Consider the following 27856-nt stretch of genomic DNA (forward strand, 5'->3'; position numbering starts at 1 on the left):
CCTTTTAGACGCAATTGGTAAAGTTTTTGCAAAGTGTCTCCTGAAGTTAATTCAGGATTGGGTGGATAAGAGTAATGTACTACCCTTTGAGCAGATGGGTTTTCGCAAAGGGCATGGTACTATGGACAACTAAACGCCCTACAATTAATATCCAACAAATATATCAAGGTCCGAGGTAGGAGAGTTTATGCAGCCTTTATAGATTTCTCCACAGCTTTTTACAAAGTTGATCGTCCTTTGCTGTGGAGGAAACTATTGGACCTTGGCATGCCATCATTGCTATTGGATCTAGTTCAGGATCTTCATTCTGATACCTGGTGTAGAGTTCTTCAGGGTGGGGAAAGAGGCCTATCTCAAGCCATTTTTTCTGCCAATGGACTAAAACAAGGTTGTTTATTAGCTCCTTTACTATTCTCCCTATACATATCTATTCTTCCGCAGACCTTATCTTTAAGTGAAGGTATTGCCCCTGTTTTGGGGGATAAACCAATTATATGTTTGTTGTATCTAGACGACATATTAATATTGGACCTAACTCCAAAAGGATTAAATAAACGTCTGCAGGCACTACATGTATATGCAGAGACTCATCATTTGAAGATTAATGTCTCAAAAAGTAAAGTCATGTGTATGACAGGAAAAAAAAAACGATATATGGGAATCTTATGTGGTCGGTAGGTGGACATAAGTTAGAAGTTGTAAAATCTTATGTCTTCCTAGGGAAAACAGTATCTGGTAATTTTAGTAATAAGGCCCATATAGATAATAACACTCGGAAGGCAATGGCACAAGGCAAGAGTTTTGTCTATTTGTTAGAGGCCTTCCGTGCTAAAATCCTGGCCTCTTTACTTTATGGTATTGAACTATTTCAATTGGGGCAATGGGGTTTTTTACATACTACTGAGGGTAGACTCCTACGGTATTTAACTACGGTTAACACTGCTTATTCTGTGGCTACCCTTAGACTAGAATTTGGTTTGCGTAGCAGCTGGGTCCAGGGCCTTGCTGGGATAGTACGATGGGTCTCATGTCTGGCAAAGGGAAAACCGGATACTTTAAGAAACCTTATAAAAAACAGAACTATTGGGATCCCTAAAAGAACATTCTTTAATCATAATTATTTTTAGAAGGGCTGTTGCTTTATTGCAATTGGAAGAATCAACTCTCTTTACGTTATCTACACACCAGTTGAAGTCCACCCTAAAACTGGCCTCATGGAATAGGGATACCCTTACTTTTAAGAAAAGTGTTTCTCCGGTCATTGATTCCTATCTAATTAGAAACATGCAACCTTATGTCTCCTGGAACCTTTTTCATGGTACACAGCGCTTTTGGTTCCTTTTGAGGCAGGACCTTCTCCCTTTGAGCAATTTATTATCCAGATGGTATGGGTCCTCAGCAAAGTGCAACCAGTGCAATAATTCGATCCAGGACATTGCTCATGTTCTTTTTGTATGCCCGACGAAGTGGTTGAGACCAATTTGCTTAAAATTAAGTATTTTGTCTGCCAGCTCTTTAATGGGTGCCATTCATAATCCGCCCAGCGAAATGTTTTGTTACAAAATTTTTAACTTTTTTAAAAGCTTTCTAGATATATATTAGTGGATATGAAGTTGCTTCTTTCTTTTTTTTTCTCTTCCACATTTGCATGTAACCGTACTTTGCTTTTATGTTATTATTTTAGGTGGATCTCATGTGAGTTCCAAAATCATAAATAAATATTGAATTGAATTGAATTGATTACCCAACTGGCTGTATCTGGTCTCCTTATCCTGGAATTCTGGCTTCACCTCTCACTAACATAGGATTCTGCTAAAGGGTCAGCTTGTCCATTGACATGAGAAAGGTTCTAGACCTGGGGCTGTATTACAGAGAGTGCCCCGGGGGCATAACAGGCATTTGCGCCCCTTTTGTGTGCCCCAGGGGAAGTTTGGTATTAAAGGGGCCGCAGATGATTGTGCGGTCCCTTCTGTAATACCAATACCAACGACACACATTAAGGGCCAGCGCTCTCTGCAGCAGTTGTTCCCTCATTTGCATAGGGGTGCACTGTATTACAGAGGCAGGCGCTGAGGCAAAGAAGCTCTCAGAAGGCGCACTGTTCCCCTGAGAGCAGCCCCTTGGAGGGGGGGAAAGGGTGTCCTACGGCCTCCCCCAGACATCCCCTTGCAGGCGGGTGCAATCTACACAGCAAAAACACAAAGCAGCTTTAATGCAGCCGCTCTGCTTTTCAAAGGAATGCGCTACCCCCAGGGCATCGTGAGTTTGTTGCTGCCCTGGGGGCAGCACATTGCACTTGATAGGGCGCACATTTCCTGTTTGCGCCCAGTGCACCTTTTTATTTACATAAGAAGGCCCCTGGTGTGTGTCCTGGAGGGGTGCACCGAGTGTACACTAAATGCACAGATAGCGGACATTTGTCCTTATAATGGGTTTAGTACACTGATTGCAGGTCTGTTGGCCCACTCGTGTAAAGTTACACTTCTGTGCGCTACCCCAGACCTTAGTACTAACATCCCAAGTGTATGCATGGTAAATGTATGGTATATGCATTGCATGTGTAATTGAACCAAAGTATTGCATTTTGGGATGCCTCTAGCCTTGATATGAGGATGCTTTATGAGACAGTGAAAGTGTATTGCTGACATTCCAGAAGTGGAGACCTAGGCACCGAAGTCGGAAGGGAGGAGTCAAGGCTCCTTTAGAAATCCAAGTAGGCCTTTGCTGAAGTTTCCAAGTGATTGCCCAGTAGACAACCCATGGGTAGGTCGGGGGGATGCCACAATTCTCTTTGGGGGTACAAAAGGGGGTGGTCATGGACGGAGCATCTGAACCAATCAAACACTCACACCCAGTCAAAGGCATGGCTTGGCAGTTCGGGCTGGACTGTTCCCATGAGGCACAGGGTCAGACTGATTTGCATATGGCCATGTCTGAACATGGGTGGCAGAGTGGGCTAAAGAACGGTGATGGATTAAACCCACATCTGTTGACTGGGTGTGAGTGTTTGATTGGTTCAGATGCTCCGTCCATCACCACCCCCTTTTGTACCACAATTCTCTTTGGACAAGTTACCTTTCCTCAGCAGCGCTTGACAACTGCCATGGAATGATCTGTCCTGGTATTGTTAGCATTGGTCTCTTCGTAAATATGACCAAGTAGAATCTGCTCGAGAGACACACGTTTCTTTGGTCACCATAGTGACACTGGCCCCTGTGTCTCTGTATGCCACAGCTTCTGGACGATTGATGAGAGGCTGTTGACTGTATTTGACTAAGTTAGTTGGACTTACAATCAGGGTGGCAAGCTGAGTGCCACCATCACAGTCTAAAATAGCCTGAGTTGGTGTCCCAACAAAGCCAGAACCCACTTGCATACACAAGGTCAACCCAGCTAAACTCTTGGAGGCACTAATACCACCAGTGCAATTGCTAGGGGCACCAGGAGGTTTAGGAGTAGTAGTAGCAGTATTGGTGCTAGACTTCAAGAAATCAGCATCCTTTGCCCTTTGGCCTTTTCCTTACACAAATAGCACCAAGCTTTCTTGTTAGAGGAGGGAGAGGAATGGAACCTACACCCAGAGGAAGATTTTTGAGAAAGTTCAAAAGACACTTTCTTTTCTTTAGATTTCTCCCAACCTTTCTCTTTTCCTTAGAAGATTCTTGGTTCTTCTGGTCCAGGAGACTTTTGTTTCACCCTGGTGCAGTTCAACTTGTCTGCCTTCTTTTCCAGTTCTTGGGAACAAGTCAGATCTGAGTCTTCCATGTACTGGCGCAATTGCTGATTTTGACATTTGTTGAAGATGTCCTTCCTCACAAGTAAATTGTACAGTCCCTCATAATCATGCACATTACTTCCATGAAGCCAGCCTTCCAGATCCCTAATATCACTATCTACAAAATCAATAAGTCTTGAGTGTTTGCCTCATGTGTGTCCCTAAACTTAACCCTGTATTGCTCAGTGGGATAACCCAAACCCATCTATAAGGGCACTCTTAAAGACAATATCATTGTCTGTATCTTATTCCTTCAAAGGCAAGAGTGTGTCTCTACCTTTGTTAGCAAAGGAGAGCCATAGGATAGCTGCCAGTTGGCCCTGAGGAACCTTCTGAACTATACAGGCCCTCTTTAAAGCAGTAATCCACTTATGCATGTCATCACCCTGCTGGTAGGGAAGGATTATCCTGCTCAAATTACCAGTGTCAAAGGAGAGTTCTCTAACTCTAGGTTCACTAGTGCTGCACCATGGGATTCCAATCTCAAAATCTACCTAGCCCTCTGTACTTTTAGGTTTCCTTATCTAGGGCCAATTGTTCCTTCGTGATTCTGAGCTTGGCTCTCTCAAGTTTGAGTATGTGGTATTCCCTTTATGTGGAATCCTCTCTCTTGCTACAGATAGATGTCCCTATTTAAGTGAGAGAGGATGCTGAATTAACTGGAGGGGACCTGGACCTCCCCTGAACACTTTGTACCCTCCCAGGAGAAATAAAGGCAATCAGATCTCTAAGGCCTCCCTCTGTGTCACAAGAACTATTCCCGGGGGACTCGCGTTCTCAAGTAAAGGGTCTTCAGACTCCTCCTGGACATGCTCAGAAGCAGAGCTATTGATGTTGGACACCCCTGGCCCATCCTCGAAGCATCACCCCCATATCCAAGTTATCCTGCTCATCTGACATTTAAATTGCCCGCAATAACTATTCCCCTAAGATTACTTCACTGTTAATAAGCAACTCTCCAAATGTCAGTTGTAAATAAATCATCATAGTCTTGAGCAAGGCCTCCACACCTTCAGTCATTGTTTCACTTAAATGCTCAATATTTTGGCTTAAATAATCCTAGCACAATGCATATTTGCTTGTTTTGACCATTTTATAGTTTTTGTGAGCCTCCCATATAACAAGGTTTTTGTGTTTCAGTGCATACCACACACTGCTCCTTTGTAGCATTCCACCCTCTGAATTCACTTGTAAGCTTCACAAACAAACACTATGGGCCCCATTAGGATGACGGGCGAACAATGTCCGCCCGCCACCCTATCGGAGAACGGGACCGCCCGCAATAAGGGCGGGGGTCCCGTGGGGGGAATTAGGATGTGCCCGCCACAGTGGCGGGCACATCCTGTAGTTTTAGCATTGTGGCGGGCGGTGTACTCTGCACCACCCGCCACAATGCTAAAAATGCTTTTTCGCATTTGCATATGCAAAGCGGCAGGAACCGCGCAGTGCCTGCCGCTTTGCATATGCAAATGTGGGGGGGTACCTACTGTCTTCCCCCACCTCTGCCTACACCAGGGGGGCCCGCAGGGGGCCCCCGCAGCAAACACCGCCTGCCTTTCTGTGGTGACATTGCCGCCGCGGAAAGGCACCTATAGCTGTGCATCGTAATATGGCTGGAGGTGTCCATTGGACACCGCCACCATATTATTCCCTTTCTGCCGCGGTCGCAAGGCGACCGGGGCGGAAAACAGGCGGGCGGTGTTTTTCACCGCCGCCATCCCCCACCGCCACCATATTATTCCCTTTCCACCGCGGTCGCAAGGCGACCGGGGTGGAAAACAGGCGGGCGGTGTTTTTCACCGCCGCCATCCTAATATGGCGTAGGGCATTTCGGCTTGCGATGTCGGGCGGATTACCTCCGCCAGGCCGGCGGTGGCCACCGCCAGCCTGGCGGAGGCAATCAGCCCGACATCGTAATGGGCCCCTATGTTTCTGGTGTTCATCACTAGCACCTCATATCACAGCTTTGCCCACACACCTTATTCTGCATATATGACTATACCTGTCATCTGTGAGCATCTCGTATGTGTTTTTTACAGCAGGCCTTTTTACATTGGTAAGCATCTCTCTTCCACCGAAACACTGTGCCGCATTTGACACTGTTAACCATAATACACTGATCCTCAGACTCATGAACTTGAGAGTGTACAGCTCAGCGGTAGCCTGGCTGCAGTCTTTTCTCAGCAAATGCTCCTTTAAGGTTTTTGAGGGAGATGTTGTCTCTAACCAGCTGCCTCTAAGCTGTAGGGTCCCCCAGGGATCTACCCTGAGCCTCACACTGTTTAATCTATATATGAGACCCTTGGCAGAGATTGTCCATCCATTTGGCACAAAAATCATCACCTATGCAGATGATACACAACTTGTGGTGGCGCTTAACCACCCCGAGAGGTCATCTAGCACCCTAGGCTGCTGCCTAGAGGAGATTGCTAAGTGGATGGAACTCATATGCCTTAAACTTAACAGGAACAAGACAGAGCTTATGCTCCTGGGCAACTCCCCCTTCTTCAACCCGCAATCTTTTTGACCCGATTGTCTAGGCCCGGTCCCAGTCCCTAGGGACCAGATTAGGAGACTCGGTGTCTGGCTTGACCATTCCCTTACTTTTAATCATCAGGCAGCGAAGCTTTCAGCAACTTGCTTCGGCCTATTAAAGATGCTTCGCAAGGTCCTTCCTCTTCTCCCTTTTGACGCCAGAAAGACCTTCCTCTTCTCCCTTTTCACGCCAGAAAGATCATGGTCCAAGCTCTAAGCTTCTCCTGCTTGGATTATGGGAATGCCTTATATCTGGGAGCTCCACAGTACACCATGAATAAGTCCCAAAGTATTCAAAACTGTGCCTTTGGGAGACTCCTCCAGATTTCACGATGGCATTCCACTAAACAAGCTCTAAGGAGCTTGCACTGGCTGTCGATCAGGGAAAGGATTCAGTTTAAGATTATGTGCTTGGCCCATAAAGCCTTCTGGAAGAATGGCCCGCCCATTCTCCAATCTTTGATCACCCCTTATCAACCAAGGAGAGACCTTTGGTCAACTGCCTATCCTCTGGCTCTACAACCCAGAATAGGGAAAGCCAGATGTGGTGCGCGCTCCTTTTCATATAATGGCGCCATCGGTTAGAATGCCATTCCACTTCATTTTCCAGATAGAACTCAATCTGCTAAATTTCCTGAAATCTGCCAGCACAGCTGGTGAAAAACCGGGACCGTTTGGGCGAATCCGGGATGCCTGGTCACCCAGCTATTTCCTCATTATTATTTCTGCAAATGCTTGTTTTCTTGTACAGAACTTTGACAAATTGTGCTAAAGCACACATCACTATGGAAAACTGTGCATGAAATATGCACTTGATCGATTCAAAAAGGAAAATATAGAAGAGGGAAGTGACAATTGTACGTTTTGTCACAATCACTGCCACCAGATGGCAGCAGAGAACAATGCCAGTGCGCATGTCCCTAAAGTGCAAAGGTCTGCCACAGATGCTGCTATTGGCTGCACTAGATCAGACTGACAGGTCACAGCAGGACACTGAGAAACAGTGTGAGCAATGGTTGTGTGCATTGAGGGGTTTGCAGTTCAGCTTATCAGGATCAATAAGATGTATGAGATATTCATCAATATAGATTTTGAAAAAAAAGACAAAAGCCTCTTTGCAGTGTGCTGAGGGACCAAACTCTCTATTTAATCAGGGTCCGGATCTCAACGCACTCCTTGTCAAGAGATTCATCTTGCAGAATCAGCATTATGACTGACACATATCACAACTTTCTCACTGAAGGTAAGTAGTTCCAGATGTAACAGTGCACTGGAAAAGAATACACCAAGGTAAAAAAAATGGCCAAAACATGTATGCAGGAATCAATGTAGAGGCAGGGAAGCATGAGCTGGAAAATGTATTCGGCATTTATTGAATGTGTGCCAACCGTGTAATAACCTTTATTCAACAAATACACAGAGGGTCTTGTTAATTTTTAATACAACACCAGGTAAAGCATAAGGACAAATAATTAGAGAGACATTGGATAACAAGGTTAGCCTGGACTTTGGAGGTTAGATAATCTTCCCATGGCCCATTCACTCTCTCTGGATAGTGGTTCCAGAGCTGGGGACCTGGCAGGGCTGGTGATGGTCAGTCTATGAAGGACGGCCTGGAACATCTCCACCTTAGCAAGAAAGAAAGCACACAAAGGAAAATGTGTTACTTTATAGACCAACAATAAAAATCATTGATTTACTAAAACATAAGTTTCACCAAATGGTAAAATGTAGGTACTACATTTTTTTCAATTTAGTTTGCACATATTTTTCAAATATTCCCCACTCAAACAATCTTCTTCTGAACCTGTCCACTTACCACCTTTCTGAAGACTTGTTTCTGTCAGATTGCACATTCAAACTCCCACCGGAAACAGCTTGTATAACCCCGGGCTACTCAGCCATTGAAAGGCCCTGGACTAGTGAATGCAATGCACTACTCTATCACAAAGACCCCCAGCTTACCACATGAAATGCTCCAGGTGACTATTGAAGAACACCAGGCTACCATATGCAATGCCCAACTCAACTCCTCAAGGACTCATGGGTTTTGTTGGCAACGCCCTAGAAACCAGTGAGGAACCCCAGGCTGCCACTACCAATACCCTACTCTACCTCTGAGGGGCACCACAGTACCATAGGCAATAATATAGTCTATCATTTAAGAATCGTAAGCTACCTATCAATGCCCCTTTCTACTACTGAAGCACCTCAAAGAATGGTAGGCAATGCCCTATCCTTCTATTGAAGGACTTCAGACTATGTGATGTAATGTCTTATTCTACTATTGAAAGACCCCAGGCTATGGTAGAAAATGCCCTGGACTGCTACTAAAGGTCTCTAGGCTACCCCTGGCGATGCCCTAGTCTACCACAGAAGGCCTCAAGGATAGCCTGGGTAATGTTCTAGTCTTTTGAATGCCCCAAATCAAAATTAGGCAATGACATGGTCTACCACTGAGGAACCCAGGCTCCTATCAGCAATGCCCTAGTCTACCACTGAGGGACCCAGGCTCCTATCAGCAATGCCCTAGTCTACCACTGAAGAACCCAGGCTCCTATCAGCAATGCCCTAGTCTACCACTGAAGAACCCAGGCTACTATCAGCAATGCCCTAGTCTACCACTGAAGAACCCAGGCTCCTATCAGCAATGCCCTAGTCTACCACTGAAAAACCCAGGCTCCTATCAGCAATGCCCTAGTCTACCACTGAAGAACCCAGGCTCCTATCAGCAATGCCATAGTCTACCACTGACATACCCTAGGCACCAGAGGCAGTGCCCTTACCTACTACTGAGCTTTCTTAGCAGTGCTCTAACTCAAGATCAATAACCTAGGCTATGTTCGGAAATGCCATAGGGCGTGATTTAGAGTTTGCAAACAGGTCTATGCCATCTTAAAAGTGGTGGCTGTCCTGTCTGCTTTAATGCGTTTGCAATGGCAGCCGTTTTAAGGTGGAGGAACAATGGAGAAGTGTGGCTCAATGGTTAGAGAAGGCAGACCTCGATGCAGAGCTCTGGCCAGGGACCAGGGTTCGATTCCTGCCCCGGCAGGGCTTGGGCTCATTAATTCCCCTGACTGGATATTCTCGCCTCAGTGCCTATTCTGATCATGGGTCCACGCTGCAACTCTGGGCAATAGCTTGGTTAGTCTCCACAACGGCCCCCACAACGCGAGGGATGCCTGGTATGCACCATGCGGGTGCCCAGGAGTGGGCGCCTCGCAGGGAAAGCCAGGAAGGGTTCCCTTGTGGTATTTGTACAAGCGCCGGGCAACCCACTGCGGGTAGCAGTGTGCTATAAGAGTACAAAAAACATTAACAAACAATGTATTATATAGTGACTCAGCCCTAACCATGCTGCACTAAAACATGAAATATGTTATAGCTTAGAGGGAAGAAGTGCCCTTTTTACAAATTATTCGAAGGCCCTGGATATATTCGAAGTTGGTCAGAATGAGGGGCACCTCTGCCAAAGTTTGTTTTAAAAAACCTGATCAAAAAATCTATTTATGAAGTGAGCTGGAAAAGGGACATTCCACTGTGCGCTCTGTATGCTTGTACTGGAATTGTAGTTGAAAGCAGCATTAGTACAAAACCTCAACTGCATGTTTTATGGAACGTTCCCCATGAGGTGCGTAGAACAACTTTATTTCTAAGGTTGGAATTGCTGCAGCTACGAGTTGTTTCTGGATCTTGAGAAGTTATACCGAGGGATGAGAGTCTTTGGGAACTTTGTTTGAACCATGTACAAGACTTAAATCAAGTGATTGTTGTTTGTCCTTTGCTACTTACATTGCGACGTCAATTATTAAGACCATGCCAATGTCTCTTTGCCCTTCTATCTGAAATAGGTTGTACAAATAGGTTGTACAACATTGTTAAACATGTTTTAATATATTTTTAAATATGTTTGTATGCAGTAAAATTAGTACTTACTGCTTCTGGTTTTGTGCCTGTTTGAATAGGTTATTATAGATACTATGGAATGATACCTTGAAATAACGCTTATATGATATGTATTAAGTAGGTTGCTTGTTCGGTATAAAGAGTGCCGGGTGTAGCATTGTTTTTTTACACTTTTCACACCCCTTGATCTTATAGCGTTTTATTTGTTTCTCACTTGAAAGATAAGGGATTTCGTAACAGAAGTATGGTATCAGTAGTGCTTCATAAAGTTGAGCTTGTTCTCTGCCTTTTTGCTCTTTTTATCCACTGTATCGTATTGAGGATGTATCGTTTCCTGCATTGTCATTCCCCAAGAACCAATATAAATCTTTCCAAACTTTACGTCCCATTTGTACTTCATATGTTTTTGGGTAGAGCATGATACTAAGCTGTATGGCATCTATTTGCATTTATACATTGGCATACATTTTATTGTATGAGTCTCTGCATTGCTCCTTGCATTAATCTGCCTGTGTTTATGTGGATCACTTTTGAGTATCACAAATGCAATTTATCCCATGCCACTAGTATTAAAGCACATATGAGTAAATCTTCACCACTTCAAACTTATCATTCCCCAGGAACAAATATAAATCTTTCCTAACTCTACATCCCAGAGACTTGAAACCCATAACTTTGCTCTTGGAAATAGCAGCGATATGCTTTTGTAATCCTATTGGGGTTAAATTCAAGAAAAGAACGTCATCAGCGTAGAGTAGACGACCAACATTCATGAATCCTAGTTCAGGTGGATTCCCTTCAGACCGCCCAACTCTGCTTGTTAAGACATGGGTGTGAAGAGAGGAAAGAAGGGGCGCAAGTCGGTACCCCTGCTTTAAGCCATCATGTGTCTCCACTTTGCTGGACAAACCCTGATTTCCTCCCATCAGGACCTGGGTCCAAGTGGAAGAGTGCAGGGCAATGATCAGCATAGGAAGATGAGTGGGGATTCCCACTGCGGACAGTGTCCTCCGCAGCACCCTACAGTCAACCCTATCAAACAATGTGGAAAAGTCGATAAAGTAAGAATATAAAGCCATCCCCTTACCCACAGGGTACTTTTCATTCAGCCTTTGAAGGGCCATGATATTATCTAAGGTTCCACAGTTTTTGCGAAAAACGGCCTGCTCAACAAGAACAATATTATTACCAAATGCCCATTCCTGAAGGTGAAGAGGAACACTCCTGGCAAGCAATTTCCCAATCGCATCCAATAGTGCAATCTGCCTAAAACTGGCAGGAGAGGTTTTACACCTATTTTATATAAGGGTACAACAACACTTTTCATCCAGGAAGATGGTATAACTCCGGTTAGGTAACTGTGTTGAAACACAGGAACCAGAAAGATAGCCCACGCAGAAGCTTCATGTTTGATGTGAGATATCAGAGGTTTGCTTGGGCTCAGCACCGCGGAGGACCATGCGCCCTAATAAAACCCTCTTTCCTCTCACAAGAGGGCGGACTGTATATATCCAAAGGAGCAGTCGCAGCGTTAAACTCCATTGAGCCCTACAGCTAGAACTGGAGGCGTATAACTGTGGAATGTGTTGGGTCCACTCTTCATTGGCTATAGGGATTCCTCAGACTTAATTCTAGAATCACCATATTGGGCAATCACCAAAAGACCCTGGGCTACCATAACCAATGCCATAGTCTATCCACCATTAGCCTAAGGGACTTCAATGGTAATGGGCTAGTCTACTGCTCAAGAACCGCAGGCTAAAATTGACAATGCCTCAATCTACAATTGAAGGATACTATACTAACTTTGGTGATGCTGCAGCATTTCAACTATTTTACAACTTATTCAGATAAAAACTGGTAGATAATGTGCGACACATCACATAAAGTGAGCATTGTTGCAGTCACAGTTTTAGACTAGCTGGTGTCCTAAGTGGTTGAAAAGCTGCAGCAGCGTGGTTTTGCCACCTTATTATTATTATTATTATTATTATTATGTTTCTTATATAGCACCTGAATCGACCCCCGAAGGGGTATCTCCGAGCTTGCCTTGGGAACCCGTCCTGGCTTTTCCCTGTGAGATAGCCCGTACAGGGCATCCCCAAGGTGAAAGCCAGGCATCCCGCCGCGGGGGGCCGTTGTGGAGATTAAGCAAGCTTAATGCCCAGAGTTGCTGAGTGTGAACTGATGATTAGGTCAAGCACCGAAGCGAGAATTATCGAGTCCATGGACATTTGAGCTCAAGACCCTGCCGCGTCGGGAATTGAACCCTGGTCCCGGGTCTGACCTCTGCTTCAGGGTCTGCCTGCTCTAACCAGTGAGCCACAACTTCTCCACCTTAGTGGTAAATTGCGCTTGTTACAGGACATTTCAAAGCATGTACTTCTTTTGGCGGGTAATGTATCTGCATTTGTTTACCTATGTAATGTAAACAATTAGACACAGTGGAATAATAGCAATAAAGCAACATAACACCACAATTAAAACTTAACCTGGCAAAACAAAACAAAACATTCAAAAGACAAGACAACACAAAAACTTCAGAGCAATAAAAAAATATTAAATTTTAATAATGCGGCTTAAAAATAACAGTACACACCAGCAGCACAGCAAACTGCTACAAAACATATATGAACACATAATCTTGTCACACATCACCTCCTCCACAATCCAGTTTTCAAAATGCAGAGATAAAAGGTGTTTAGAGAAAAGACTTCCTTAATAGCGTCTGTTAACATGTCTTGTGGTGTGACCTTTGTCTTGACGTAGCATCCACTCACTTTCTAACATCAAATAGATTGGTTATAGAGTCATTGTCTCATTTTCCCAATACTCACATAGCCTGCAATGCAGTGGTGCTGTGGTTGGAGAGGGGCAGGTGTGAAAGAGCCGCAGTGGTGTCTTTCCACTCAAGGCTGCTCTGCAACACCACACTATACAGAGGAAGCATGTGCTAACACTGAGTGCCGCCTAAAATGCCATGTCACACACACCATGCCTACATCACCCAGATCCACACACAGCACACCCGCAGCACCCATCAACAAACACACACCCCAGGACAACATTTCACGCATCCTCAACAACACCTAGTCACACCATGGAAATCTGGGACACACAGGACACAGACACCCCAGACCTTTTCTTCCTTATGGAAAACTGGCTGACCTCTGAGTTGGCACCCAGCATTGCCACAGCCTTCCCAACTGAGAACAACATTGCACAACTGGACCACCAACAGGACCACCAAAAAGAAGGAGAATTGCAATAATATTCAAAGATTCCTTAAACTGCATTACAACCACTGAGAACAATACCACCTAAATGGAGCACCTACACTTCGAACTACAAATCACACCATCCTAGATCCTGAGTGGAACTGTTGTCTACTGACCACCGGGTCCCTAAGCCACTTTCACACACTACCACTGACCTTGTTACCACCTATCCATCAACACTAAAAAGTACTTCTTACATAGAGATTTTAACTTCCATCTGAAAGATAAGAAAGACACCAACATCACTGCACTCCTTGGGAGCCCGGAGAACTTGGCATCGGCACAACACGTCATCAAACACACTCCCTAACTAGAGCAATCTTGACCCTGTCTTCACCATTTTCAACAACATTAAAATCACCACAGCCAAGCCTCTCACATGGACCGACCATAGCTTCATACAGTGTCCAATCAGCATTCCTTGTCAAACAATGTGTGCCACCCAGTGCCTGTCCAGACACAGCTAGAGCAGCATGTCAGAATCCAATTTGCTCAACACCCTGCACCCAAACCTGCCAAAATCTATCAATGACCTCAATGGCAATATCAAACTTCTCGACAAATGGATCACAGGATCTGCTAAGTCTCTGGCACATCATTAACACAAAACACAGAGAAAGACACAAAAGCAGGTGAGTTGGTATACAGATGAACTCCATGCAAAAACAACACTGCAAACAATTGAGAAGAAAATGGAGAACAAACCATTGAGAAAATAACAAACATGCAGAGCAACCTTCTGATACTGCAATATATACCTTTACAACGAGACTTTTACTCCGCAATACAATCACAACGCAGTCATCACAATGAACGCGTTGTAACAACTCAATGCCATTACTATGCAAGTCATTACATCGACTTGCAGTAGATGACATCATAACATTAGAAGTTTATAATTTAGTATTCCAACTCTAGCCTACGTCACAGTAGGGAAGGTCTTGAAATAGTAAATTATACTATTCCTTATGTTAGAGCGCCATCTACAGCAAGTCGATCTAAAGATTTGCTTAGTAATGGCACTGCATGGTTACAACGTGGTCGTTGTAAATCCCACGTTGGGATTGTATTGCCGAGTAAAATCCTCGATATAAATAAATGTTGTTTCCCAAATAAGAGAGTCCCGAGCAGAACGCATAGAAAACAGCTTCAACGGTGACAAATAAAGCATTGGAATCATCAAAGATTCCACCTCAAGAGCATTCACCACAAATTACAACATCTCCTAGCATGAAGTATGTGTCAACCTCAAAGCCATCTATAAAAACTTCAACCTCACAACTAGACCCCTGTTCATTCACACTGAGCATACCCATAAACACTCATTGAAAAACCTTTACTACTTGGGAAAATGTGACCATCTAAGAAACAGCCAACCTCATGAGGACCATCCAATTTGGTTCTCCAACAGATATCTGCACCCATCACATCTATAATATAGCTGCCTCCCCTATCAGCAAAGTCCTCACCCACATGAAGAACCTCCGAAATGTTCATGAATGCCTGGAAACACACAAGGGCCAATGCACTGCAAAGGAAAACTTTAGCCAACCCCACTCAAGTATCAGACTACCCCATCTCCCTGTTACCCTACCCAGCCAAGGTCATGGAGAAAGTCAGCAATAAGCAGCTTGGTCACTACCTCACTGTACAGCAACTCCTGGACACCAGGCAATCTGGTTTCCATCCCAACCGCAGCACTGAGACCAAGCTCAGCGCAGCCACAGAAAACATTCAAGCTGAAAGGCACAAGATGTCTCGCTATTAACCCTGAATCTTCATATCCTCACTGGATGCCACACTTTAGCCAAGTAACGGGTATCGGGTACCACCATCCAGACCCTGGCTTTGAGGAGAACATTCACATCTAGCGGCAGGGAATTCGCTCACGTAGATTGACCTAAAGGTCCTCTGGGAACACATCATGAAGCCCAGGCCCCATACAGAACCTGTGAAAGAGGATGGAAAGAGGTATCACTCTCAAATTCTCACCTTAGAGTCCTCCTTTGAGAAGAAGGGCACTGATGACAGCCGCAAGGGAGAGCATTGTGTAGCTAATCTTCACGCTGGTTGCTCCATTGCAGAGCTCCGTTTGGCAACAAGAAGCGGTACCAGTAGCTCCTCCTGCTAGAGTAACAGCGCCTGGGGTGCAGGTGGGAGCACAGGCCTTGATGACGGATGTAACTGAGCCTGTAAACAAAGACACAAAGACAGGAAGTTGTATTTAGAAAATGTGTTCAGGTTTCCAGTAGAATCTTTTGCATGGAGACAGAGAAGCATACAGTAGGCAGGGATCTCCTTGCCCATTCACTCTGATATTTGGCTATAGTCGTCCACGGTCTCCAGCTTTAGCCTTCATCACGATGCATCATTTGCTCTTTCTTATTGTGTTATCAAGCGGGACATTTGCGATTGTGGGAGGTGATGCATGTTTTCAGGGTCTTTCTACTGGTGTTCATTGTGATTGGACAGTGCTGTGGTGGGTGCAATGGGTTACATTGGAGTTCGATCACTTTGGAAAATACTGAACTCTAATTACAATGTCCATATCCTCTCATAATACATCTGACTCCCCGTTTTTATGAGTAGAGGCAGATATATCTGAGTTAGTACCACACTGAGGGATGTTGGTCCTTAGTGAACCGCTATTAAAAATGTTTGTGTAGAGAAGATAAATAGGACTTGCCTCACGGACTTACATCATCTTCAACGTTATCGAATCTTTATGAGGGATATACATATGTCCGTCGAGTACTATCAATGGCGTGCTTTTCAACATTTAGCCTACGACCTCGAACACCAATATTGTGTTATCTTTTTTGTAGCATTCCTGGACTGAGATTAATACACCCTTGTGCATATTTTGTTCGCCATTCGGCCGCAATGGATTGGCGCAGTATTATAACGTAGGAATCATAGACCCTACTGAAGTGACTCTATGAGGTACACCAATGTGTTTTAACCCAGTGGAATACTATTTAACATCGAGTGGACGGGGCTCTCTATAGCTTTGGACTTAATATTCTTTTCATATTCCTCTCATAGGATACATTGTTTTATTGATAATACCTTTGCATTTGATGCCTCACCCAATGCACGGCACAGAAGAGAAATCTTGGTAAGACATCTATGACCATCGCTAGACTTCTAGCGTGGTATACAATTTGGTTACTAGTACTTAAGATATGCATTGCTCTATCTACCCACAACAGAGTCCCTCCACAGTACTTAGAAAAAGATTTCCTAGAGGTGATTACAGAACTCTGGTGAAGCAATATTAGTAGTAAGTACAACAGAGGAGCGTCTATCCTGTATATATATAAAATGCTGTCCATTCTCTTATATTGAGTTATTTGTTCACTTCCAGTGGTGCTCTTTTTCTGGTCCAAACTCTTGTACTGTTTTTTTCATGACACATCTGTGGTGGTGTTGACTTTTAGATTTTAATAAAAATCCTTCCAGAGTACAAACAATTTAGCAGTATAATGACCGGACGCTGTTGTGGATAGATAGAGCAATGCATATCATAAGTACTAGTAACCAAATTGTATACCACGGTAGAAGTCTAACGATGGTCATAGATGTCTTACCAAAATTTCTGAGAACTCAGGATTAAATCCAGAGCAGGGCCCCCTTGTAACTTGCAGGGGGGCCTCTCAACTTTCGTTATGCCCCTGGATATGGTTGAATACATCTATCTGAAACCTGAGTTTCACTCTCTGTACTAAACTTGCTAACTGCCTATCAAATATCAGTACCAACGTTATTGGTACATGCCAAGTCCCACGGCCAGCCCATGCCTAATCCTGCTGCACATGGCGTTCAACCCAACAGGTGTTCCACAGGGTGTGGATAACTCACTGCCTGTGGCCCCGCAAGTGCTGCACAGTGCCTGTCCAACTGCTTCTCTGAACATGCTCTGCACCTTTGCCCATCCCTTTTTAGGTCGAGCCTGGGCAGCGTATGTGCTGCACTGCGAGACTGCTCTATTGGAGTGGTGGGTCATTCCGCACTTGATGCAATTGATTGACTACCTACTAGTCCTAATTCTGCTAGCATTCCAGGTGAAGCCCGAAACCCAAATATAACTTATCTCAATCTGATTGACCTGAGGTAATAGAAATTTTCAGGTAGCTAATGTGTCCCCCACTCGCACCCTATCCATGCACCCATGTTCCTTGTATGTCGTGTAACTTCTGTTCCGTACATGCCAGAAAGATGCAAATACATTTGCGTCCATCCTTAACATGTCAGCTATCCATTCCTGCAAGATAATCCCGTTAATTAGGCTTCTAGGCCTATGGTGCCAACGTCTTTACATGGTGCACTTTTGAATCTCGCACACGTTTTCTCCATGTTTCCTGACCCAGTCGAGCTAGGCCCTTAAACGAGGCCCCGAGTCTCATCCTCCTGTCTCCAAAAGCTCTATGCATCCCTGACCCCTGCCTTACTTCCTGCCAGCGAAGCGGTGCCCGGCTCGGCCTGCTTGCCTGCCAAAATCGTATTTTGCCTACAGTTATCTGCTCAGCCTCCTCGAAAACACATTCCAGTCTAGTGAAATAGGTAAACATATTCCCGGCTACAGAGCAAAGGGCCCGGCCTTCCTGTCCTCCTTGCAAGTGATTTACTGAACCCGTTACCATGGTAGGCCCATGGCTCCGCGCATTGCACCAAGACACGTATGCACGCACTAGCATTCAGTATTGAACGGCCTCTGCCCGAGAGACCTTTTACTTCAGACACTACATCCTCCAAACATGAGATACCAGATATGTTATAGGTACAGGTTGCCCTGACATTCCAGACACCAGTCTCCTCCACTAGTGCTAAAGTCAAAGCCCCCAGTTCTCCCCAGTTCCACGTCATGCTCAGTTGCGTGCGCATTCAGGTCATAGGTTTCTGCTGATCCTGCAACTTTCTCTTTGCATCCACCCACATGTGACGTTTCTTGTGACGTTTCTCTGACATGTCCAGTGCACGCCCATGTGTACGCTTTTTTTCACGCCTCCTGTTACGCACATGTGTTCTTATCTCTCTCTTTTCACCTGTTACGCCTACTGTATTGGTTTCAATCGTACTGTTTTACTATATATAATGTGTAATGCTAATAAAACGTTGAATGTCCCTTCCTGAACCTTAGTGGTGATGGAACATGATATCCGATTCTCGAGGATCCTTCATTAAAGCCCGTATGACTCAGATCCCACGGACTCTGCCTCTCATTTGAATGAGCTGTCTTTTATTGATAATTGTATGGAAAAATGATACGGTAAAATTATTTACCACATAATTTGGCGCCCGAACAGTGACCCCCCTTCCTCACTCGCCGGCGATGTTATGCAGGCTTTGACCCCTTCTACAGCCGCGACAGAAACCGTGCACGTCTGCGGGTTTTCCTGCTATCTTCCCTCGGGCCCACGGGGGAGACGGAGACTGCGGTCCGGCGTCCAGACGAGGCGGTGAGGAATGCGGAGAATCCCGACCAGAGCCCAAGTCGAGAGAGCAAGGTCCGAGGTATCCAGAGGCCCACCTGTTCCGAAGCGCATGCGTGGTAGCGTGATGCGTAGCAGTCAGATGTCGTAGCAGTCCAGTCCAGTCCAGTCCAGTTTCCGAGGCCTTCAGTTTCTTGCTTCCCGGTGAGTACCGTTGTCGGGAACGCATCTAGACGGGTTCATTAATTTGTGCCCGGTCAAGACAGGTCTGGGTACACAGACCTGGTCCAGACGTGTTCACTTAGGTGGATACGGTCCGACGTGTCTCTTTATGGGACCGGTATTGTCTGTACTGTTTAGCAGTGCATCTAGTAATCCAGTATTCTAGTGTGGTATCTCGAGATTTTCAGTATATTGTGTTTTCTATGTACCAGGTAAATTCAGTCTGAACATGTTTCAATGTGTTTTAATGTTTTAATGTCGTGGTATGAATGATTGTTTGCTATTCATTACTGTGTTTATTGTGTTCACGACCGAATCACTCCAATCATGCCACTGTTCTCGAAATTACGTCAGATAGGAACTAGGAAAGGGATACTCGAAGAAGCAGTTCCTGTCCCGCCTAGGGACACTCCAGGATATTTTATGTACCATAAACACGGCTTAGATGCCGTACTGTATCTAGATTTGTGGGTGGACTACAATAAGGATCTGGAAGAGAAGTTTAGATGGCCTGTCTCAGGGACATGGGATGCTGAATGCATCATGAGAGTAGAAGAAGCATTGTGGAAAAAGAAAGCCAGACAATCCCAGAAAGATGCCATAGAATTGTGGCGTAAAGAATCGCATAGAAGAACAGAGAAAGAAATCAGGAAAGCAGAGAGAAGTAGAGATGAATCTGAAAAAGCCAGAGAAAAAGAGTTACTAGAAGAAGGAGAACAAGTCAGAATAGAACAATTAGACCGTCAAAGAAACGCACTCATTACAGGCATGTATCCTGTTCTTGCCGAGGGCCTGCCCAAGGCGACCCCGGAAGTACCCCGTAACTTGCCACCACCATTGGTTCCGACTAAACTTCGTCACAAACAGACCGCCGCAGACATTTTCCTTTCTTCCTATTTAGATGATGTAGCTCCAGCATATACTAATGTACACGTACCACCTGTTAATAATGTACAGCAGCCTATTCAGCCAGTTCAGTCTGTTCAAGACACGTTACCCCAACCCGCTCAAGACTCGACTTCCCCATCCGTTGCCACTTCCTATCCTGTCACCACTGTCCCTGTCACAACTATACCTGTTACTACTACTACTACTGCTGTTCTTCCTACTACCAGTCCTTATAACCCTTTCGCTGTACCGACAACCCAGGGTCCGCTTACATTACCTGCACCTGTATTTCAAATTATGACACCAGCAGTCTCAACACAGCTAGTTGATAGTTACGCTTCCGCTTCAGGAGGCGCCGTAGGAGGTCAGCCTATCACCCCGCCTCAAGTAAAACGAATGACAATCAGAGAATTAGCATTGCAACGTACGCCGAAAGCGGCTACATACGAAAACCTTAGACGGTACATTACAGATTGTAGATATGACCCAGTACCGGGTGTAGGAGACATGATGTTATTTTCGTTACGTCTACGACGCGTTACAGATTATTTGATTCTATTACCAGAAATGACTAACCATCTAGACAATATATATCATTTTATTAGAACAGGGGAGAGACCAGAATGTATTCGCGAGGCCATGGCATATCAGAAGGTTGAAACACAAAGTATGATCTTACGATTTTTGATTAATTGTTTGATAAGGGAATGAGATCGGCCAGGTGCTAGTAAAGAAGAGATGGATGTACTGATGAAATGGAGTAATAATATAGCCGATGGTAAACATAATAAACAAAATTGCATAGACGCCATGTACAGAAAGATCCGTAAAGAAATCGTAACAATGCATGACAGAAAGAAGGCTGAAAGGGAAGCCGAGTCCGACAAGAATGAATCCTCAGAGGAGGAGAATTTAGATGATACAGCAGAAAACCAAGGCACAATAGCGTACGTAGGTAGAGTGAAGCTTCCTAAACAGTATTCTTTTGACAGACCTTTTGACAGACCCATTCGTCTAGAAAACAAGAAACGTTTCCTTTCTCCCATACCTGAACAATGTTCTCTTGAACATGTATTTCAAGACACTGATAAAGTACTGAAAGAAAGAATAGGTTACCATGAACTTAATACGATGCGTGATCAGGAACTAGCCCGGTCAGCAGTCCAATGGGCTGGGAATGAAAGTATATATAAAGATGATTCAGTAGCGCAAACATTTTTGAGCCTCACTCCAGACGAACAGCGACTAGCTGGTATGTACATGATCCAACATCTCATTAACCTATATGAAAGCCAGCATTCTGATCCAGGTCCCTTTATAATATATTGGAAGAATTACTCCTAAAAAGATGGAGAGGCCTAGGTACCGATTTAATTAATACCATCCTAGAACAACGTAAAAAATACAGAACTTTCCTGACTCCACATTTTGTTTCTGTTCCACCCCCAGTAAGACAGCCATATTACATAGACAGACAGAATCCCTTACAAGAAGTTCATCCCGTCCAGATTCCAGGGGGTACGCTTCAACGCGTATTCGTATACACTCCTTTGACCAAAATGGAATTATTGGAAATGAAGAAAATAGTGCCCAGTCATGATAAAGATCCAGCAGGTTTTCACCGTGAATTAAAAGACATGTTACTCATGGGAGACTATACGTATTCCGACATCCTTAAAATGTTAAAAGTATTGTTGCCGGCTGGTATTTACGAAAAACTTAAAGAGAAAGAATGGGAGGTGGGAGATAAAAAGATTATTTGGACTGAATTAGAAGACGAAGAAAACACACGTATTCCAGGTACTGGTCTCGGGACCAAAACTAAAGCATTACCAGGATTACTAGTACAGGTTTTGCCTAGGTTATTGACAGTTAAAAAGGAAGACTGGGATGCAATCTCAGCCTGTAAACAGAAACAAGACGAAGACACTAGTGATTTTTATTCTAGATTCGAGAAATGTTTCGTTATTAATAGTGGCCTGAAAACAAGTAGCGGGTCATATCCACATCTTTTTGTGACCAAATTAGTCGAGAATTCCTTACCCCAGGTTAAGAACAGATTATTGAAAGTCGAAAGCACATGGCAAGCAAATACGCCTTCCCAAATGTTACAAATGTTACAGTATCACCAGAACAGAATTAGAGAGGAACACGATCATGAACAGAGACGTATGAAAGACACGAAAATGAAAGTACTAGTTGCCCAGTGCGTCCCAGCAGATGGTCAGAAGAGAGGTAACACACAGACTAGTCATTCTGCAGCTCCTGTTAAAGGGAATTGCAATTATTGTAAACAGCCAGGTCACTTCATAAATGAATGTGCCGTTCTAAGACACAATATTGCTACAGGCAAAACGAAAGAAAGACCGCGCCCACCTAGACCAGAACACGTTCAACAGAATATTCCACAGAATACGCAACCTCCACAGAATGCACAGCAACAGACAGTAGCTGTACCCCAACCCCAACTCATTGCCGCAACACAACATGTCACACAGCAAATGTACCAGTATGCACAGTCAGATTACCCCGATAATCAGCAGTATACATGAAACAGCCTAGAGAGGGAGGTTGGCTTGCCCCTTATCGAGGTTACAGGTAGATCAAGATGGTCCCTATGTACATAGTCAGGTATTAGGGAAAGACAGAAAATTTTTGATTGACACAGGGGCGAGCAGAACTACCATTAGTCATGACGAGGTTCCAGGGGCAGCCCTCTCAGGCTCACAGAATGTTTCCCTTGGATTTTCAGGAAAGCTTATTGTTAACGAAGTATCAAAGCCAGTTCCCCTTGCAGTTGGTCCATTGTCTCGAACTACTGATTTGTTACTTACGGTATCATGTCCAGAAAACTTGCTTGGTATTAAAACGTTAAAAGCTCTAGGAGCAGTAATATGTTGTTCTCCGGAAGGAGTGAGATTATTCTTACATGACTTTAAGGGTCATTATGTGTTGAGAGATTTTGATCCAAGATTGCAGAATGTTCCACGGCATTTATGGGCGCAAGGTCCAACTGATGTAGGTTGTATGCATATTACACCCTATCGTGTCACACTCAAGCAAGGTGTTGTACTGCCCCGAATCCGACAATATAAATTACCCCCTGAGGCTGTAGCAGCCTTACTGAAAATTATTGACGAGCTCATTGCCCAAGGAGTAGTTGTAGAAACTGACTCCAATGTATGTAATTCTCCAATCATTCCGATTCTTAAACGAACTGACCCAAATGCACCTCCAGTCTACAGATTGGTGATTGATCTTCGAGAACTCAATAAATGTATTATACCTCAGTACTCAGTAGTCCCAGATATTTCATCACTATTGACTGCCATTGATTCAGAAGCTGCGTTCTTTACTGTAATCGATCTCAAGAACGCCTTCTTTAGTGTCCCCATTCATCCCGATAGCCAATACCTTTTCGGGTTCTGTTTAAATGGCCGAAGCTTCAAATTTGCACGTGCACCTCAAGGGTTCACAGAGAGTCCTAGTATTTACAGCCAAGCACTGAAAAGACAACTAGACAGTATTCACATGCCTACTGACACTGCCCTGCTGCAATATGTTGATGATTTGTTAATCACAGTACAGACCGAACGTGATTGCGAACGCGCGTCACTGACAGTCTTGTATTTTCTGGCCGAAAAGGGGCATAAGGTGTCCCCTTCGAAGCTACAATTCTGTGCCCAGCAAGTGGTATACCTTGGACACTTGCTGTCCAAGAGAGGTAGACAGTTGACACCCGATCGTATCCAGTTAATTGCACATCTGCCACAACCCAAGACACAAAAGCAAGTACGGGCCTTTATTGGCCTCACTTCTTACTGCAGACAATGGATTCCCAAATATGCATATCTAGCCAAGCCACTCATACAGTTGACAACACAGGAGGCAGCGACTTCAACTGTCCTCCCTTGGACTCAGGAACATACACAAGCTTTTAATGACTTGAAGAAAGCTTTATGTCAAGCACCAGTTTTAGCGACACCATGTTACAACAAACCTTTTACACTTTTTGTCACAGAACGCGATGGCACAGCATTATCTGTTCTCACACAAGATCAAGCAGGACACCATAAGCCTTGTGCTTATTTTTCTAGTACATTGGATCCAGTAGCCCAGGCTTTGCCTGCGTGCCTGAAATCAGTTGCAGCAACAGCTCTAGCTATCAGACAAAGCGACTCAATAGTGTTAGGACATCCCTTGACAGTACAGGTTCCACATTCCGTAGAAGTTCTTCTGAACCGAACCCAGACTCAACACTTGACCATAACACGACTGACAGGTTATGAACTGACACTGTTCCAGCCACACATAGAAATCAGACGCTGCAATATACTTAACCCTGCCACATTGTTACCCTCGAGTACAATTGATCCAGCACCACATGACTGTGTAGAAGTCATTAATACAGTGACAAAGCCCCGACAAGACTTGACAGACATTGCATTGCCTGACCCAGACCTGACACTTTACGTGGATGGTTCATGTATGAGAACAAGCACAGGAGAGTTAGTGGCCGCATACGCAGTGACCACTGAAACTGAATTCATAGAAACTCACCGTATTGACACACTATCTGCTCAAGCTGCAGAGCTCATTGCTCTGACCCAAGCCTGTATACTAGCCAAGAACAAGAAAGTAAACATATACACAGATTCACAGTACGCATTCGGAGTCGTTCACGACTTCGGTGTTCTTTGGGAAGAGAGAGGTTTTTTAACTTCTCACGGTACCAAGATTCAGCACGGTCCCCTTATTCAAGCTCTGTTAGAAGCAATACACTTGCCTACAGCCATAGCCATTATGAAGTGCAAAGCACATACCAAAGTCACCGACACTATTTCCCAGGGTAACGACCTGGCAGATTGAACAGCCAAACTCACAGCTCAGACAGACATACCGATTAACATGACAAAGACTGAAGTACCTTCACTGACACATTGCCTGACAGTTAAGGATCCCACACTAGATGTACTCGACATACAGACACATGCAACCCCAGATGAAATCAGGAAATGGACTGAACAAGGAGGGAGTCAGACAGATCAGGGATGGATGACGAAGGGGAGAGCCACATGGTTCCTCCCCGACTCTATGTTTCAAGTTATCATTAACACAGCACATAGTCCAGCACACTTAGGAGAGAAAGCCATGTTAGACAGTTTACAGAATCTTTGGTTCAACAAACATTTAAGAGCAGCAGCGAAACAGAAAGTGCGTACTTGCATGATCTGTTGTCAGTTCAATCCAGGCAAAGGTGTTCCCGTGGAACAAGGTGGATTTCATCCTCCTGACCATCCTTTTGAAGTCCTCCAGATGGATTATATCCAGATGGACAGATGCCGAGGATTCAACTATGTCCTCGTAGTCGTATGTGCTCTTTCCCGATGGACAGAAGCATATCCAGTCCCTGATTACACTGCTGTAACCACTGCCAAACAGCTGGTCCGTGAGTTTTTCCCACGATATGGTTTGCCCCGTGTCGTGTACTCTGATAATGGACAGCCATTCTCGTCCGAGCTTATGAAACAGGTATCACTCCTGTTAGGCTACCAGTGGAAGTTCCACTGCGTCCGACATCCCGAAGCCGCAGGTCTCATTGAGAGACATAATCAAACCCTGAAAACATGCCTAGCAAAAGTCTGTGCAGAAAAAGGTGTAGATTGGATAGTAGCCCTGCCAGTTGCCCTCTTTTATATGCGAATGGTAGCCCATTCTAGAACAGGATTGTCTCCGTATGAGATTATTTTTGGTCGTCCCCCAAACATGTGGGGTACGCCTATGCCCAGACGAATTACTGATGTTGAAAGTACTATGCTGACAGATTACTTGGCTGCCTTGATGTCTGCACTACAATCTTGTCGTTCACAGGTCGCGGCTGCCTTCCCGGACAACACCCAAGTAAAACCGCATGAAGTCGTTCCAGGAGAATATGTTTATGTGAGGAATTTCGACAGGAAAAATCCGCTGGAACCCAGATGGAAGCAGCCAAAGTTGGTGTTGATGTCAACGAGGACCGCAGTCAAGCTGGAAGGTCGCAAGGGATGGCTGCACTCCAGCCACATTAAGAAATTTCACGGACTGTGTCCAGAGACTCCGATTAAGGACTGCCCACTTTTAGATACTGACTCTAAACTGCCCCTGCTAGAGAAAACTCCCCAACAGGAGTATCGTTCCAAGTTGAGGTCTAGTAAGTCAGACAGCGTTTAATTGTTTAAGTCCCCCTCGGGTGAAGCGGTTAGACAGGTTTCTGACATGTATAAGATAGACCCAAGTAGTCAGAGAGATAGGCGTAGTGAAAAGAGAAAACAATACTGTAAAGTTTTGCACAGCAGATGCATTATCGCATTAATTTCTATGTTTCTTCTGAGTCTTACGATTATATGCATAAGTTTAATGCTACATGTTTTCTTTCCTCTTGATTCTCATGTACATGCTTCCTCTAATGATACTGTAGAGCACACTTTTAGTGACCTGCCTCCCCACGAATGATCCTATCGTTTAGCAATGCGCAACAATACATTCATCCGTATGTTACACCATTCTCACCAGACCAGCAATGCCACCAATTGCTGGGTATGCGGCCGACTCCCTCCCTATCAGAAGTACAAGGGAGCTCTGCCCCTCTTTCCTTATCCGTTCACACATAATGGTTTGTGTGGTGCATGGTTTACTTTAATGTGTTCCCTAGATAGTAAGTCCAAGGTTTCCCAAGGCAATTGGATTTGGGGGAACCTGAATACAGTTATGAATAAAATATGTTTCCCAGACAAAGAAGGTCTTCCCCAAAGGACAGGGACCGATCTAGAAAATGAAGTGTATGGATTAGGATCAGCCCATAGCATATAGGGAGCCAGGAAGACTCTATCGCCCAAACGACTTAAATACCAGGCCACCCTTGGTACAAGAGCCAAGAGGAAATGTTTGGGGTTCTGGCATACGGGCCTATGATTATAGCACCAGGGGTATTAGGCCAACACAATGGTTGGGAAACGATCAGTTCCCGGTACACCCAATAACCCCGCAACCTATGTGGAACTTAGCTCCATTTGGCCAGGCCCAGGTAGCTACTCCTTTTGAGTGGGGATTTGGTACTGGCAATAGATTTGCTCCCTTGTCAGACTTAAATTCCTGCGACTGACTTGAACCAGGAGTAGCTCAAGAACGGGAGGAGCCGATTGATTCATTACCAACAAGTGGTGGTCAGGCATCGCAACTACCAACAGCTGATAGAGCAGTTGAGAACGTGAAAGAAGATTTAAGGTCACCCACTGACTCCTGCAAGATAATAAGTTGGAACGTGGCGGGCCTAAACGCCAAACGTCAGGACCATGCATGGCTAAGTTTCATTTCTAAACATCATATTATCGCCCTGCAAGAAACTTGGGATACATCCAATAACCTTTGGTGGGATGGGTACACCAGTTTTACCAAACCTGCAGTTCCGAGCAGAGCAGGTAGAGCCAAGGGGGGCTTGGTGACCTTGTTCTCACTGGCTCTAAAAGGCAGCTATAGGCAGATCAGCTCTGATTCCGATAACATTTTAATGGTTGAGAGGGTGATCAGTAAAGATTGTAAGACATTATATGTCAATTTTTATAACTCTGGGAACAGCGATTACAATGGTCGCAATATCGCTAGTCTAGATAATATTTTAAACACAGTACTTCAGGATATCAACCTAGTATATGAGATAATTTTATTAGGCGATTTTAATATTCATTTGTGCGAATTAGCCTGCAAGGGTAGTGACGTAAAGGAGGTGGAGGACGTAGCCATACAGGGCCCTCATTTCGAGCACTCTGCAGAGGGGCAGGAGC

At 44.7% G+C, this 27856-nt stretch overlaps 1 protein-coding gene and 1 long non-coding RNA gene across 2 annotated transcripts in view; both read right to left on the reverse strand.

Moving 5' to 3' along the window:
• LOC147718160 (uncharacterized) overlaps positions 1-27856 on the reverse strand; it is a 467639-nt gene that overhangs the window by 388465 nt on the left and 51318 nt on the right. The window lies entirely within an intron of this gene.
• On the reverse strand, positions 7661-15575 carry LOC147718162 (uncharacterized). Its single transcript, XR_015295566.1, has 2 exons — positions 15487-15575; positions 7661-7938 (listed from the first exon to the last, which is right to left on the reverse strand). It is a non-coding gene; the product is annotated as an uncharacterized LOC147718162 (long non-coding RNA).

Source organism: Lissotriton vulgaris, chromosome 4_2 (genome assembly GCF_964263255.1).
Source record: "Lissotriton vulgaris chromosome 4_2, aLisVul1.2, whole genome shotgun sequence".
In the NCBI taxonomy this organism is placed as follows: domain Eukaryota; kingdom Metazoa; phylum Chordata; class Amphibia; order Caudata; family Salamandridae; genus Lissotriton; species Lissotriton vulgaris.